Consider the following 15697-nt stretch of genomic DNA (forward strand, 5'->3'; position numbering starts at 1 on the left):
AAGTTCGTCAACCTCTTTTCCTATAAAGGCCCATTCTCAAGACCCATAGCTACTGTAGTATCTACAGCAAATTGATCAGTAGATCAGAATTGCACATACCAGATTATGCCACAAGGAAATCCTGGGAAATAAAGCTATTTTTTCATTCTTAATATGATAAGAGGTTAAAATTTCATCTGATTCCAATCTAATAATCTCAGAAAAATTCGGTAATACTCTAAACTAAGTAAGACGTGAAAGTGAGTACTACAAAATTTTACAACTGCATCTTCAGAATGGAAATTTCTGACACACGAGTGAGAAAAAAATACATCCCGCTGGAAAGCAGCTCGTCTTTTGAAATTTGTGCTACAATCTTTAGTTAAAATGCACTTTTACCCAATAATGAGGAAAACCAATAAACCATCATTAGTTAAGGCAAAAACAATCAAATTTTTATGGATTTTTTTTTTAAGACAGAGATATAAAAATGACTGTTTAACAGTAATTCCCCAACATCATGTTGCAATATCTACTGCTCCTCCAACTGATTTAGGTGCTGTAAATACTCTCAGACTGATGGCAAAGCAACTAGTTAGATTTTCAGTATGTGATGGCACAAATTAAAACTTTTTCCCTGAGAAAAAAAAATAGTTCCTGTAAGTGAACTTCAGTCAGATCACTGAAAGAAGAGAGTAAGCAAATGGCCACTGGAAAACTTATAGGAAAACAGTCACAAAAAAAAATATTATATGATCACAGCTAAAAACACACATGTTGGACAGAGAAAGAGTACTTTGATTAGCAGACTGAGCATTCAAAAATGGGAATTGTTATATTAAGAGAATGGAGACTAGAACAGGGCATTGTAGGGGGAGCATTAAAAGAGAAACATAGAAACAAAGGCAGAAGAAATACAGTAGAGTAAAATGGCAAGAAAGCATACAAGAAAAGACAGAATAAAGATTTCTAAATTTGTTCTCAAATCTGATAGCACTGATTTTGATTTTATGTTTTTATTTTTACCTAGTCTGGTCAGTCATATCCAGGTTGTGGTTTTGGTTTTCTTTTATTCTTTTCCTTTTCTATTCCTTCCCTTTCCCCTTGTTTTGTAATCAAACAAGTGTATGAACAAAATCTGATATGGCTGCATACTTTTAATTTTGTGGAACAAGAGAAAATATGTAGAATTTCATATAGTTTGTCAAAACTGGGAAGCACGAACTAGGAGAATCTGATCTATTTTTAATAGAGACTATCACTTTACATGGAGAAAAGAAGAATCAGAAAAAGATATTTCATTATTAAAAGTTAAAATATAGTGTCACCACTACCCCCCTTTTTTTTCACTACGTTTTTCAACTTCCAGGTGATATTGTATTTGGGGGCACTGTATTGTCATGCTGTACAAGTTTTGTCACCATACATATGCAGTCTATGACATCCCATAATACAGTCATTCATCCTAGCATAGTACATGAGAATGGATGAGAAAGGAGAAAGTCAAACACGTCAGAGGGCGATGTTCCCACTCAGGAGCAAGTGCCAATACCTAAACACATCAATTTAACAACTGCAACATTAGGAACAATGGATTGTGATAAACAAGTTGATTTTATTCCTTGTGTCATTATTAATATAAACCATGATTCAAACAGCTTTTGAATACATACTTGTAAAATACATTATTTCTAAGGGTTTATTCTGACTGCATCATTCCAAACACCTTAGAAGACCATCAATGTCTCATGAGCTTGACAGTGACTCCTAAGATGCTCACACATACGTTTTCATTAGTTAATTGAGCTTAGCACCAGGGAGAAAATATTAAAATTTGATATAAACTACAGCATGGGAAAGTCAAGAGATATCAGAAAGTATTATGGCTACGTATTCAAACATTTTCAAAAAGACTGTTTTCTTAACAGAAAAAAAGAACAAAAACCCAACCAATCTGTAAGCTTAAAAAAAATTAAGACAAGGAGGTCTTTTACCTTGAGGAGTTACCGTAGTAGAGTCAATAAGCCTGAAGACAAAGCATGCAAGACTTGCACGGGAAATTTATGGACTGTGCTGTTTAGAGGTAGGAACACATAATAATCTCTGAATAAGGTCAAGCCAGGATATTTCCGTGACATAAAAAAAATTATACCCCACTAATCTCTTGAATGCTTCAAATGAGTCAATAAAATAGTTGCACAGGGACAGAAGAGAGGCAATTAAACTAAGATCACAGCGTTAGGGAGGTTTTAATATTTTAGATTAATCAGATGAGGATCAACTATTTAAATAGTTGAGAAGAATTAGTTATCAATTCCAAAACTTTCACATATAACAGTATAGAATTTATCACTGGGAGTATATCTGATATTACTATATCCTTAACATCAGTTAAGTTAAAATGTCCTATTTAGAAGTGGAAAGAGGCTAAAGTTTTGGGGGGTTTTTACCTTGTTAAAATATCCAGGCATGAAGCCTTTGTGATCAATTAGAATTTTCTTGAATTTATTGTTTTCAATTTTTGAAGTTACTGACCTATTCTGCAATCAGCAATAATAAATCAGTTTTGTCTTAATGGGCTTTCTGAAAATTAATGAGCGAGCAAATATCAACATTGAACAAAGCTACTATAAAAACTATTACAAAATAATTAAAATGGAATAATGAAGGTCACAATAGGAGAATTACTTGATAAATCAATGTATTAAATTATTATTTTATATCTCAAATTTGTTGATAACTGTGAATGTTAGATTAAGGGTTGGACTAGGTGATTTTCAAGGTCTTTTCCAACCTAGATGATTCTGTGATTATGTGAAATTACCACATCACATTATAAATAAATCTTGGGGTCAACGTAACAACGAATTACATAATGTTAATTCAGTATCAGAAAACTGAAGCACTGTTTTCCTTTAATCTAAAATCACAGATGGTATTCTAACCAGAACGATAAGCCTGACCTAAGAGGTAAAGGACCCAAAGAGCACTTCTGGTTCTTTTGCTCAAGAGAGGTTTCCCAGAGCAAGCAGTTGAAATCAGTTTAGCTGGCCTTAGAGCACCAAAAATAGCTATTCCAGCTCAGCACTTCAGCATTTTCTCCTCAAATTTCTGCTCCGGAGTGAGTATTCTCTTCTTGATTCTCCTTGTACACTGTAACACTAAGCATGTACCAGGACGTTGCCTGGAGTGACAAATAAACTACTCTTGCAGTCTGGCATGTCAGATTCCAGTAACCCTCCTCTAACCTTGATGGCAATTAATGACTTTCACATGTCAGTTGTGAGGTTTCAGAAAGGTATTCAAGGTGCAGCATAAATTGTGTGCCTCTATTTCCACAGTTGGTTGTAACATGGAACTCTCCCATAAAAAAACCCAAACCCTAAATGAACGAACTAGGTCATAACCGTGGATGGACCCCTGCCCCAACACACCCGAGTTGCAGTAGTTCTGAAGTAACCTCAAGGATTAACCAAGTAACAGCACTATTTATTTCTTCTCAGCAGCTTCCTGAATGCTGCAATAAACGCATGCAGTGGCTATTCAGAGCAGCCTTGGTTTTGTACAGAATTAAAAAATAAATAACAGTCTAGGGAAACAGCCACAGGACATCAACTACATTTAAGTCCGTGTGTTATTCTGGGTAAGGATCCCATTTCACTGAGATCTTGACTTCTACCATCCATTGCTGGTAAAAGCAGTATTTCAGTAAGCAGACTGTGTTGTAAGATGCTATTTCCTTTGGTTCACATTCTCAGCCTTTGCAGAAGATCTACTCGGTCTCATGAACATTAGTGGCAATAGTAGGTAACTCAAAAATTTACGTGGACTACTGAGGTAAAAAAAAAAGTGTGTTCAGGCAAGAAGTGGAAGGAGGGAGGTGGGCATGATTTCTGGTTCAAAGAGCTTACAATTTAGATGTTAGACTTCACCTACCAAAACGGTTTCGCTCATGCAGCTGTATGACGCACAGCACGGACAAAGGGCTGCTAATCCAGCCGCAGCAGGGCAGCTGCTGAGCTTCAGTTCTGCTAAAGTAGGCAATCCCAGTCACAGTTCACTTCCCAAGTGAAACAGCATAAAACCACTTTTTCCAGCATAACAGATTCCATGGTAATGACTTTTGGCAGCACAGCTGTGTAGGTCAAACTTACCTACCTCTAACTTTGCCACACATAACGCTGTAAAATTCAGTCATGGTGAGAAATATATGCAGACTAAAAAACTTGTAGAAATCAAAAGGAAACAGCAAAAGGATTATAAAAGTAGAATAATACACTAGAGGTCACATCAGACTTGCTACCCAGTCACTCAAACGTTATGCAGTCACAAAACAAAAGATGAGCTTTCCTTCCTAAAGAGTAGCTCTGAAGATGTTTTGTGGAGTATCTTCAAAGCAGGAGTTAAAATATTCAGTAAAATAAGAAATAAATAGGAAATCAACTCCTAGAATATTTTACTTCTTTTTTTCCAAGAAAAGTTGCAGTATATAGAATTGTTTTAGCTATTGTGTGCTTGCACACTCTGTAATGCTTCTGACTTTGTAAGAAAACAAACAAAAAACATTCTAGACATTTTCTCAGAACATGAAATAGATGCATTTAGTTCTGATCTAAAAAACATCTAAGCTATGGAAAACATTTGGAGACTCAAAAGGCATTATTTGAAATGGTTAGCTTTTCCTTAAAATCTTGTTTGTTTGCTAAAAAAATAATGAACTGTCAGAACAAAGACATCTAAGCACAGTTTTAAAGAAATAACGTCTTTGGCAGTTTGTAACCCCCTAGTGAGCAAGCTTAGTTTTCAATGTTAACAAATTGTTCATACATCCTCCAAAGGAGTAATGTATGCCTAAAACTTAGACTTCATTATGGTGATTACAATACTTGTCAGAGCCAAGAACCATTTATAGTAGAGTTTTTCAACAGAAATTGACAGTGGACTTGCACTCCTGGTGGTTGTAGAGGGAAGGTTTTGTTAAAAAGTATTTATCAGCACAAGTTTGAAGTGTAGCATTTCTAGGTACTTTCCAAATTAATATCCTTCCCACTGGAAAACAGGTTGGATTGGAAACCTAAGATTCACTGGCAGCAGTATTTAGGTTTTTTAATTATAAAGACAAATGAAAAAATGACAAAACATGAAAAACCACAGTGCCAACAAGTTTCATGTGGAGCTCTGTCAAGTAAAACATCTACAATTTTAAATGTTTCTACATACATTTCAGATATAAAACACCCATATTTTCAGTACACATGAAGAGCAGTGCACCCTGTGAAACTGGTTATGATGCTTTGTGTGCTAAACTGGTAAAAAGTTTGAAAAACAAAAAGTTCTACTTCTTCACGCATTATTTAGATAGTTATGTTGTGGAACTCTTTGCCAAGAGACAGTTGTACAGGTTAAAAAGTTACAAGACAAGGAACAGAAGAAAAAAAAAATCCCTCCAGAGACATTAAATACAGAGAGGCGATATCTTCTGACTTTAGAAGTCCCCAAGATACACATCGTTTGGGACTGGAATACTGGGGAAGTGCCAGTAACACGATTTTTGTGTTCTTTCACACCTTCCTTAACCATTGTCAAGGCCACTCACAAAGACTGGATTTAAAATGAGAAGAATCTTTGACATTAACCCCTATATTACCCCCTGTATTCCTAAATCAAAGCAAAACTAAAACCAGGACTGAAAGGTATTTAATCATTCATTTCTACTAATTATATGTTCACAATAGGGTGATAAATGTTAAAGAAAAACTCAGAGAAAAATTGCGAAATATCCTTTACTAACCGTGTAATGGGTTGCCCCAAGAAATAACTGACCAAGACACTGAGAGATTATATTCATTTGGAGATTTGAGAATTATTGACAGAAATCTGATCTATTCATCCTACTGCTGACTATACTAATAATGCACATCAAAAAGCCAATGCAGCTACTTTCAAAGTAGAGATTCCTTTCAAACAGCTTGATAAAAGGCAGCACAAGAAGAAATAAATTGCATAATCCAGGTAAATCCTGAACTGCTGACAGACAATTTAGAGAGGTTATATTTTTTAGGTTTATTTGCTGTAAGTTATTTTCTTTGAAATTTTCTGTCTCTACAAATTTATTACGTGTGCTAGATCTACTGAAATGAGGTGGCATCTCATTTATCACTGTGTGGGAACTCTTGATAATGTAAGCACTTTTATAACACCACATTATGCATCATATAATAGTATAACTGATAATTATTTTATTCATACTATCCTTAAATATAAAATAAGAAAGCAGTAAGAAACACATTTCTTTTGAAATCCCTATAATAGCTTTTTTTGTTCATGCTGTTAGTACAGAACAATTCAAAAAGTGATTTCAGAGATACTTGCAAGTCTGATTTCAAGAAGCAGAAAAGATACATTTTAGTTACCTGAGAAAATTAACATCCACTTGTGGAAAAGACAGGTAACACTTGCAGTTAGGTAATATTTATAATCTCAGTCTAACCTTTTTAACTACTTCCTTGTGCTTTCCACCAAATTTGCATATTTTTAGATGATCTCTTTACTAGCTCCATTTTTCTTACAGAGCAGAACAGTCAGCTTCCACCTGGTTTATGACTTCATCTTTCTACTCTGATCTTCTTCCTTGGTATTGTCTTTTGACAAAAGTATTCTGAAGGGCTAAGCGATTTTCAAAATACAAAAGCTGCTCTCCTTATACTCAGGAATAGATGTGCCAAATCAAAAATAAGATAGAAAGAAAATACACTAGTGATCTATAGGATAGTATTAAGACTGCCTAGCTTAGTTGTCATGACAAATTTGACGTCTAAATTCAAGACACTAATTAGAGTCTCTACACTGCAAAAGAACTGATCAAGTGGTTCACTACTGCAAAAAGGGTAACACCGTTCCTCTCCCTCTTCTCACTGTGACCCTGACTGCTCTCTGTTATTAGCTGTGGTACTTGCCCGATTGCACAGTAAACTTATTTAACCATCAACACAAAGGGGCCGGGGCGGGGGCTGGGGGGAAGAATCACTTTCTATGCTGAGGTAGTTTTCTGCAGATTACTGAACTGAATTGGTTTAGCACATGAACAGAAAACGAACAGAACTAGTGCAGAACAAGTGATGGGATTATACAGCCAGAAACAGAGGGGAAAGGAAGGACTGGTGAATGGTGAGCTGACAGATTGGGCCCTTCTCCATAGGGCTAGATATCCTAGCTCCTTGCAGCACAAACAAAAAGAGCAATTATTGTGATGTTTAAGTCACTATGCATTTTATATAATGCAGTGTAATATTAAGAGATTCTCAACTATGCTAACATTAAAAAAAGTTGATTATTAAACAAATCTTACATTTTTGACTGTATGTTTAAAAGGACTCCATTGAAGAGTCTAGAGGACATATTTTAGAGATGTTTGAGCACTAAATTCAGTAGAGAGGGCAAGTTCTGCAGAGTTACTTGAGTTTAGATGGGAAGGCTTATACAAGCATGTGACTGACAGAGATGAGTTTTGGCATATACAGTGAAATGACAGTACAGTCACTGAGAACACCTAAATAATCCCTGAAAACAAGCGCAATAAAACCTATAAATAAAAGTAAGCTATGATATGTCAAAGCATATTCCTACTTGAATTTTTGCAAATACATATAAGAGAATGACTATCAAGATAAATGAAAATAAAACCTAACCATTACCTTATTAGCCTGGTGGATTTATTGTTATTCTTTGGAATGATTTTTCCCTCAGAATATTTTTAGTATTGACAATGTAATGTTGAATCTTAATTTTCTAACCTGTTTGTATTTTTACTTTTTTATATATATATATATATATATATAAAATGAAATGTTTAATAGTGCCTTGGAAAGTTCCATATTCTTAAAAATCTCTTACTTCCCAATCTTTAGTGTTTCATCTGAAGATCTTCTACAAGTTTTATACTTAACACTTTAAATGCAGAGTGTCAACAAAAATCCTGCAAAAGCAGATCACGCATTTAAGAAAAAAAAAAAAAAAAAGACTGGGAAATAAATGGCTAAGCAGCAGTTCTGCAGAGAAGGTTCTGATAACTGGATTGAACTATACAATGTACAAACTCTCTGCTCTGTTGACTGTGATGAGCTGCAGGAGAATCCTCTGCTGGATTACTCTGACAAGTTTTACTCAAAGACACACATAAATTTAGACCAAACAGAGTATGACAAGAAAATTACTAAGCTTAGAAACTGTGATCTATGAGGAAGGGCTGGACTTAGGGAGAAAAAAAGGGAGCAGATACATGGCAACAGTATTCAAAGTGTTTGAAATGGTATTACAATAAGAATGAACAATTAGAAGGTTTCCATGTCTAAGGCAGCATGAGAAGTAATTGGCTTACCTTTTAATAAAGGAGACTTGGGCTAGCTACTAGGAACCCCCACACAGCGTAAGCTATTAAATTAATGTAGCATAAGGAAAATGGTGAACTGTGATCATGGAAGGTTCTGAAAAAAACAGATACTATTCTTGGTATTCATCTATGCAAGTACTGCCCATCAGCCTTGAAACCAGAGTCGTATATGCTTTTCTTGACACTGACTCCAGCTCCATACTTCTGATGTTCTAAGGTTATGGTTATACCCGAGAGTTACTGAAAGAAAGTCTGAAGAATTGGTGGGGGAGAGAGCAGAATCCCATCTGCTTCAAGCAGAAAAACATACATTACAAAAAGGAGAGAAGTATATATTGTTCTCTACATTAAAGAAATTGCATTCCTAGCTGGGTAGTAAAAGAGAAAGTCTATATTTTTCTGGTCTCATGTAGGAATGTAGAAATATATTGCAATGTATTATATTTTCAATATATATCTTTGCTCTCTCCAAAGGAGAATCAATGAGCCATAACCATTTTTATTTATTCTTTACCATGCTGCTCTTCATAAGGGCTGCTATTGCCTTCTTTTCAATTCCAGTGGCAAATTAGACTTCAAGTTAAATTTGACTGATAAAAAAACACAAAACTGTAACTTTAGATATATATGCTCATAATAATATATATCTAGGTGTATATATACATAATCATTCTACGGTCATGCTGAGAGCAAGTAAGTTTCAGATGTGAACTCTAGCTTAAAATACAGTAACAGTTTTAATGACAGCTGATCAGCAGCAGCTTGTTTTCCCTAGAGATACACACACCCCTCACCCTGACAAAATAAGTCAGTTCTTCCACCACAGCCACAGGCTTTGCACTTGGGAATGATGAATGTATACAATAAAAGTCATTAGGTTAAATATTGGACAAAAAAGAAATCATGGAGGTAACAGACTCCCAAGCCTAACAAAAGTTTGCATCTTGTTACAGGTTTTGCATTATTTCTACAGAACTCAATAAAGACTTTGTAGGACTCCATTTGTTTCACCCCAAGGCAGTCTGTAATGCTTCATTAAAGGTAAAATAAAAACTCAGTAGCTTTAAGATTTCTGCAACTGTAACAAATACTTATTTCTACTCTTCTTTATTTCCACATTCTTAACATTTTAAAATGCTATATTGCTTCTGTAGACATTTTTTAGCCCTTTGATCTTATAACTCTTCTGGCAAAATAACTTTTAACTCTTCATTAGACAGGAGGTATAAGATCTCTAAGAACTTGTTCACTGTGTAAATCTAGTTTTGTATACAGGATTGAAACAACTTTAACATAAATATCAATGCCAGCACATGAGAAATTCTTAAAATCCGGTACATAATGACTTCTCCCAGCTGACTAGTCACAAGTAACAGTTATGGAACTGGTAATACCATGAAATGTATTTAAAAAGCTTCTGAAACAACATTAATCAATCTACTTTTTACTTGGCAATTACAATATAGCAAGAGGATACAGACTTCCAGATAACAGCTTAAAGTAACAAAAAGAGATAATCTGTTTATAGTTTAACTATAAATTTATGTACTAACCAAAGCAATATAGCCAATTTAAACATATTAAAATGTCTGCAGAATGCTTGCTCTACTCTAATTAAATCCTTTTTAAGCAGATTTATATTTAATTAGAGCAACCTGAGCATAAAAACAAGTTTTCTGACACTTTAACACATCGAAGCAGTACACCGAAGTTTGTATATGCCATTAAAGAGGCTTAAGTTTTCACCTCCAAAACTAGTAAACAATAGAGTAACTTCCCTGCAAAAGTCAGGTAAAGACACAAATTCTTGGAGTACTTCTAGTTCACACAGCTGCAGCACCATAAATTATTCCTCCTCCCTCCTGCAGCTCCATCATCAATACATCGCACAGCCTTGCTTCTTAATTGCTAGCTTTGCTTCCTTTTCACAAAACATTTTATCTGTCACAGTAACCTGATTTATTTCCCTAGATGAAACTTTTGAGAATATTTCTTTTAAAGCCTGAGTCCTGAAACCCATGTTTCCCTTGTATCCAGCATCTGCTGCACTTTGGGACTAGGGGAAGGTTTTTAATGCTTTCTGAGGTGAATTCAGTTGCCTTTGTCCACCAAGATGCCTTTGAGTGTATCCACCAAGACACCTCACACAAAGCCAGAAGCGCATCACACTGAACATTTAGATAGATTCACTAAATTGAGTCAAGCTTTACGTGAACAGTCCAACACCAAGCACTGAAGAGAAAGATATTTCCTATCCTGCTTTTCTTCAGGACTCAAGACACTAGAAGGACCCCATACCAATGGCTACAGCCTAAATAGCTGAACCATATGCATGCAAACTTCTTCTTTAGAAGGTAACACAGAGATCACTTCTTATATTTTCCATGGGCAATTTAGTCCATCCCACTCTCACCTAATACATATTAGCTAAGCAACTAGATTTGAGCGATCAAGTCTCATCTTTTCCTCTGTCTGTGAAAATTCAAGCCTATTTCACCCATTCTCCAGAAAACTGACTACCCGTGACGCTCAGCTGGCATCTCATCCAGCCACCTCATCAGCTACAGACAGACAAATCCACCAGTTTCACTCACCTCTGAAACAGAAGGACTCCTTCCTTTCCTTTTTGAACAAATTTTCTGCTTCTAGATACCATGCTGCCTTGCTGAAGCCAACCTTTTCCCTGCAGAAAGGGCCAAGATGATTGAAGACACTAGACCAAAACCCTCTGAACTACAACCCACAGCCCAAGTGTAGCTCAGAAAAAATCTTAATTAATTAAGCAGGTGCCCCTGATCTGCCCACTAATACACCTATTGGTTGTCCATGTTGTCTGTTTCATATAGCACAAAAGAAAGTCTTTTTTTCAAAGCAACGCTTGCATTTTTTCCTGTAAATTATCACCCATAAAATAAGAGTCATTAGATTATAAGAGTAATAGAGGGGAAAAATCTTTTCTTTCTTTCATTGCATGGAAATTTCTTGTGACAGTGTTATTCTTAAATTTCTTTAAAACTACTTTCAGCATTTTTTTCCCAGAAATACTCAACATTGGTCTAATGGATTCCCACTGACATCTCTGACTTTAAGAAATAAATAGTTGGGCCGAGAATGTTTTTTTCTTAATTTATACATGGTACAGCTTAGCAAACTTATTTTTGGCATACTCTCTGTTGGAAAATATATTCCTAGATAATTACATTAGAAATGTTTCAAAGCTTTTCAAAGCCTTTTCTGAAAATTTCTGCATTCTTTCTTCCCATATCCTATCTGTAAGATAGAAATTGCTTTAAAAAGCATGATTGTTTTATTTTGTTTTATTTTTTCATAGTTTTATAATCAGAAATATCACTTACAATTCTGTGGTTTGTTTTAACACATAATAAAGGCCACCTAACTGCATCCAATCCTTTTTTATTAAACTTAAAATTCCCAGTCAGTTTTTCTAGAAAGGAATAAACTCTTGATTTAAAAAGTTAAGTCTGGCAATGTTTCCCTTTTTGAAACGTAATTAGAGCAAACAATGGGTTTCTTCTCATCTTGCTTTACACTGAAAGCTTCCTCGTATTACTAATAATTTCTGTTACCCTTCACTGACTTTTTCTTTTCCTGCTATAAGCTCATAGTTTTAGTATTTTTACCAGATATCTTCTTGTAACATTCTAACAAAGCCATATGAAAACGATGCCTGTACTCTGGGGAACAAGTAACTTCAGATTCTCATTATCCTCCCTTCAACCAATATTTACCAGATGAAGAAGAAAGAAATTCTAAAATGAAATCCTACTACAATTTAGTTTCAATCACATTTTATTTGTAGAATTAAAGTTTATTAAAGAAGCATAGATTTGCCTCTGCTTAAATTTGACCTTCAAGTGCAAGATTTAATAGGCTAAAGATTAAAGTAAATCATGGTGGTTTGCTCATTCTTTTGTGTAATGAATAGCTGCAAGGAGGAACTAAAACATGAAGTAAAAACAGAAGTCAAAGTTAGTTTGTGAAGGCAGATTAAGAAAAAGTATGAGCATGAGAAGTTATAAGCTACTCAAAAGGAAAATAATTGTAGTATTCTTTTACATATTGCTCATCAGATATATGCAAAATGTAATCTACAAAGAACAGTATTTGTGGGCAATCCCATGGAGAGTACAAAAATTCCAAACAGTTTACTTGCATTATTACAGCTATATTTATTAATAAATAATTAATAAGAAACATACAATCCACCATTAATTCTAGCTAACTTAATTGCATACAATAAAAGGTAATATAGATATGAATTATAATAAGCAACTTGTTTCAGCAAGTAGATACATAATACTATCATGGTCATCCTCACAGTTCTCTTTCTATTAATATCTTTGAAAAATATGTTAATTACTATTAGAGAAAGTCTGTAATGCTGTCCCTGCGTGGACAACGGAGATACTGATGTTATGTCACTTTAAATAAAACAGAAATAAACAAACCAAGAATGTCTTTACAAAAAGAAATCCAACTACAAAATGGCATATTGATCCTTGACCCAAAATAACAGAATATCTGACTTTCAGGGCAGTTTTCCTAGACTTCATTTATCAGAACCTAGATTTGGGCGTCATATTTTTTTTTTTTTAAACCAAGCTCAGATATGTATGCAGACCACAAGGACCTTACAGGTCACCAAAAAAAAAAGGTATGAAAATCTCATTAGAGAACTGTGAGATGTTTCGATTCCTTCAGAGTATCCGCAAGTAGAAAGCAAGCACACACCTTCTTATTGTAACTTGATATACCTCAAAAGTTTCCACCTGGGTGAAAAAGCAACAAACAAGCAAAAGACAGGGGTGTTGGTGGTGGTGACGGCTTGACACTAGGTGGGTAGAAGGTTAATTTTAGGTCCTGTACAATTTCTTATTTCATCCATAACGGTTAACCCACCCCATAAGGTGCTGCGACAATCTCTGCTTATGCCCACTGATTTCTCTCTGCCTATCATCTCAGCAGACTCATTTGGTCAAAATAATAATCAACAAAATTGCTCCATCTGAAAGGTAGGGGGGATTTTCAAAGCAACATGAAGCAGACACTAGTGAGGTCTCCACAAGACAATTATCAGGTGGGGGATGTACAGGGTAGCACGGTCTGCGTACGGAACCTGTCCAAGGCAGAAGTAGGAGCAGCCAACCCCAGTGCTCAGACATCCTGGCAAACCAGAAACTGAAATGAAACAGGCAACAGCCCTATTTGTTTAAACAACTCTTGAGAAACAAGAAAATTGAGAAATAAGGTGAAAATATGCACTTTCATGCTTAATCATCCCCTCATCTGTATTGTTATTTATATCACACTGGGTGTGTCCATAAAAAACATTTACATGCAGAGTCTTCCACTAGTGGCTGACTGTAGCAAATGTGGGAATTATAATTTAATCTCTCCTTTTAAATGAATTTTATTTTTACACTCTGTATTAATGAATTTGCAAACAAACATTAATCAAAGCTTGAAGGATCAAGAAAGTAATGCCAAAACCATTTAGAAAGTTAAGTTTACAAGGATGCTGAAGAACAACCTCTTCCCTGCTAAGTTAATTCTCTGTATTTAGGGCTATTTGATCCCGTTTCCTCATTCATTCTCTGTCTGGTGGCTTACCCTACTCTTCTCCCCTTATCCAACATTTATTTATCACATTTTTGTTCAATTTTTTTCTTCTTTAAATTCTATACAGCTAAGTCTTTCTGCACAAAACTCCACCTAGAAATACAATTACTTAAATCAGAATCAACATGATATTTGCATGCACCCCATTTTTTCATTTAGCCTTCCATTTTAAATGTCTCCTTGTCTACAATTTGCCCTTGCTACTTGTAAAGGCAGTAATCTCTTTAAGTCCAGAACTGTACATCATTCTATCAGTGTATTATGCCTAGCAAAGTAAGAATCTAATACTGGTTCAATCCAAATACTGCTGTAACAATGATTATGCAAATGAGAGTTAGTAATACCTTTATATTTAATAAAATTAAAAGTTAAGATCAATGAACAACTGATTCATGAAATGGTTCTTGTAATTTTTTTAATAAACCTCCACACAATTAAATCAAATTGAATAATTAGTGTGAGAATTGTAATTTCATAAAAATTAAACCTGTTCCATTCCTAATTTGAGTGCATTGTGGTAAAGCAATTTGTTAGAAGAATATTACTCAGGTTGCAGTATCATGCATTGATGTGATGGAACGCCAGAACTAAATTTCCCACAGAACTCTAAGCCAGGTGCTTTGGGCATATGAACACTGATACAATCTTTAATTACACAATTTCATTATTTTCCTTCAAGACATTTTTCATTACATTTACAGAAAGGATGGTACTCATTTCAAAAAGAGCTATTTAATATTTTCTTTCCTCCTGTTTATCCAGTCTGTGGTCTCACAACTAATTTGTTGCACACTGTTCAAGACCTGGTCTGAAGGAAGAGAGTAGTATTTTGCTCATTTGCTTTTTTACAGAGCTCATCATGAGAGGACCTCAGTGGTTCATAAACATGACTGAATTTACTTTTATGAAATCTCCATGACACGATTGCTCCTAGTTTGCAATAGAAACACTGAAGCAAAGGGAACTAAATACAAGTTATCTGAAGACCCAATAAAGGGGAGAGCTAGCGCAATTCACGTTGGATTTAGAATATGAGAAATTCCTAACACTTGCAGCATTGCCCAAGCCTAGTGTGACCTAAATTCAAACAGCATTTCTAGTTTGGACCTCAGAATTTTCTGCACACCAGTATTACAGGCAATAACACAGAGGTGATTCAGTGCAAGGAGATAAATGCCAGCTGCCACCCAAGCTTCTTTGAAATTTGTAAGCATGAAGCAGCCTGAACTCCCTTACCCAGAGGGGCCTCGGTGTGGTGCAGTATGGGTGGATTTGAGTGGCAGAATACTTGGTGCCAAGGGGATGTTGTGCCTACATACACATATACTCATGTTTCACAGGGTTTTTACTCTGAATTACATGCAGTATGTCCCAAAACTGAATATTCATTAGTGGTTGAAACATATATTCCAGTTATATGTCCTCTGAAAGTGATACCGCTCTGAAAGTAAGGCTGCTCCATGTGGTAGCAGGAACAGAAGATTCACTCCTGAACCACAGTCCTGATTTGAACTAAAATGCTAATGTATGCAAAACATATAGACAACACTGGGTCAACCAACAGTAATCCCACTTTCTTTCCAAAAGTGACAGCATAGGGGCATTGTTAATGCTTCTTCTTTCCTAGTTTGCAAACTAGTTCCACTGGGAAGTGGGATGTAAAATTGCACTTTTTTTTTTTTTTTAATT

The 15697-nt window shown here is 35.2% G+C and overlaps 1 protein-coding gene across 7 annotated transcripts in view; it reads right to left on the reverse strand.

Annotated features, from left to right (window-relative positions):
* The window catches only part of KCNIP4 (potassium voltage-gated channel interacting protein 4), a 441759-nt gene that overhangs the window by 156219 nt on the left and 269843 nt on the right, over positions 1-15697 (reverse strand). The window contains exon 1 of one of the 7 annotated variants that reach the window (XM_074822249.1): positions 1974-2036. The exons of 4 other annotated variants lie outside the window; for them this stretch is intronic. The gene's annotated coding sequence lies outside the window, so the exon portion shown is untranslated. Of the gene's footprint in view, positions 1-1973; positions 2037-15697 lie in introns of those variants that run through there. 2 more of the 7 variants (XM_074822248.1, XM_074822250.1) reach the window with 2 other exon arrangements.

Source organism: Strix aluco, chromosome 4, assembly GCF_031877795.1.
Source record: "Strix aluco isolate bStrAlu1 chromosome 4, bStrAlu1.hap1, whole genome shotgun sequence".
NCBI lineage: Eukaryota > Metazoa > Chordata > Aves > Strigiformes > Strigidae > Strix > Strix aluco.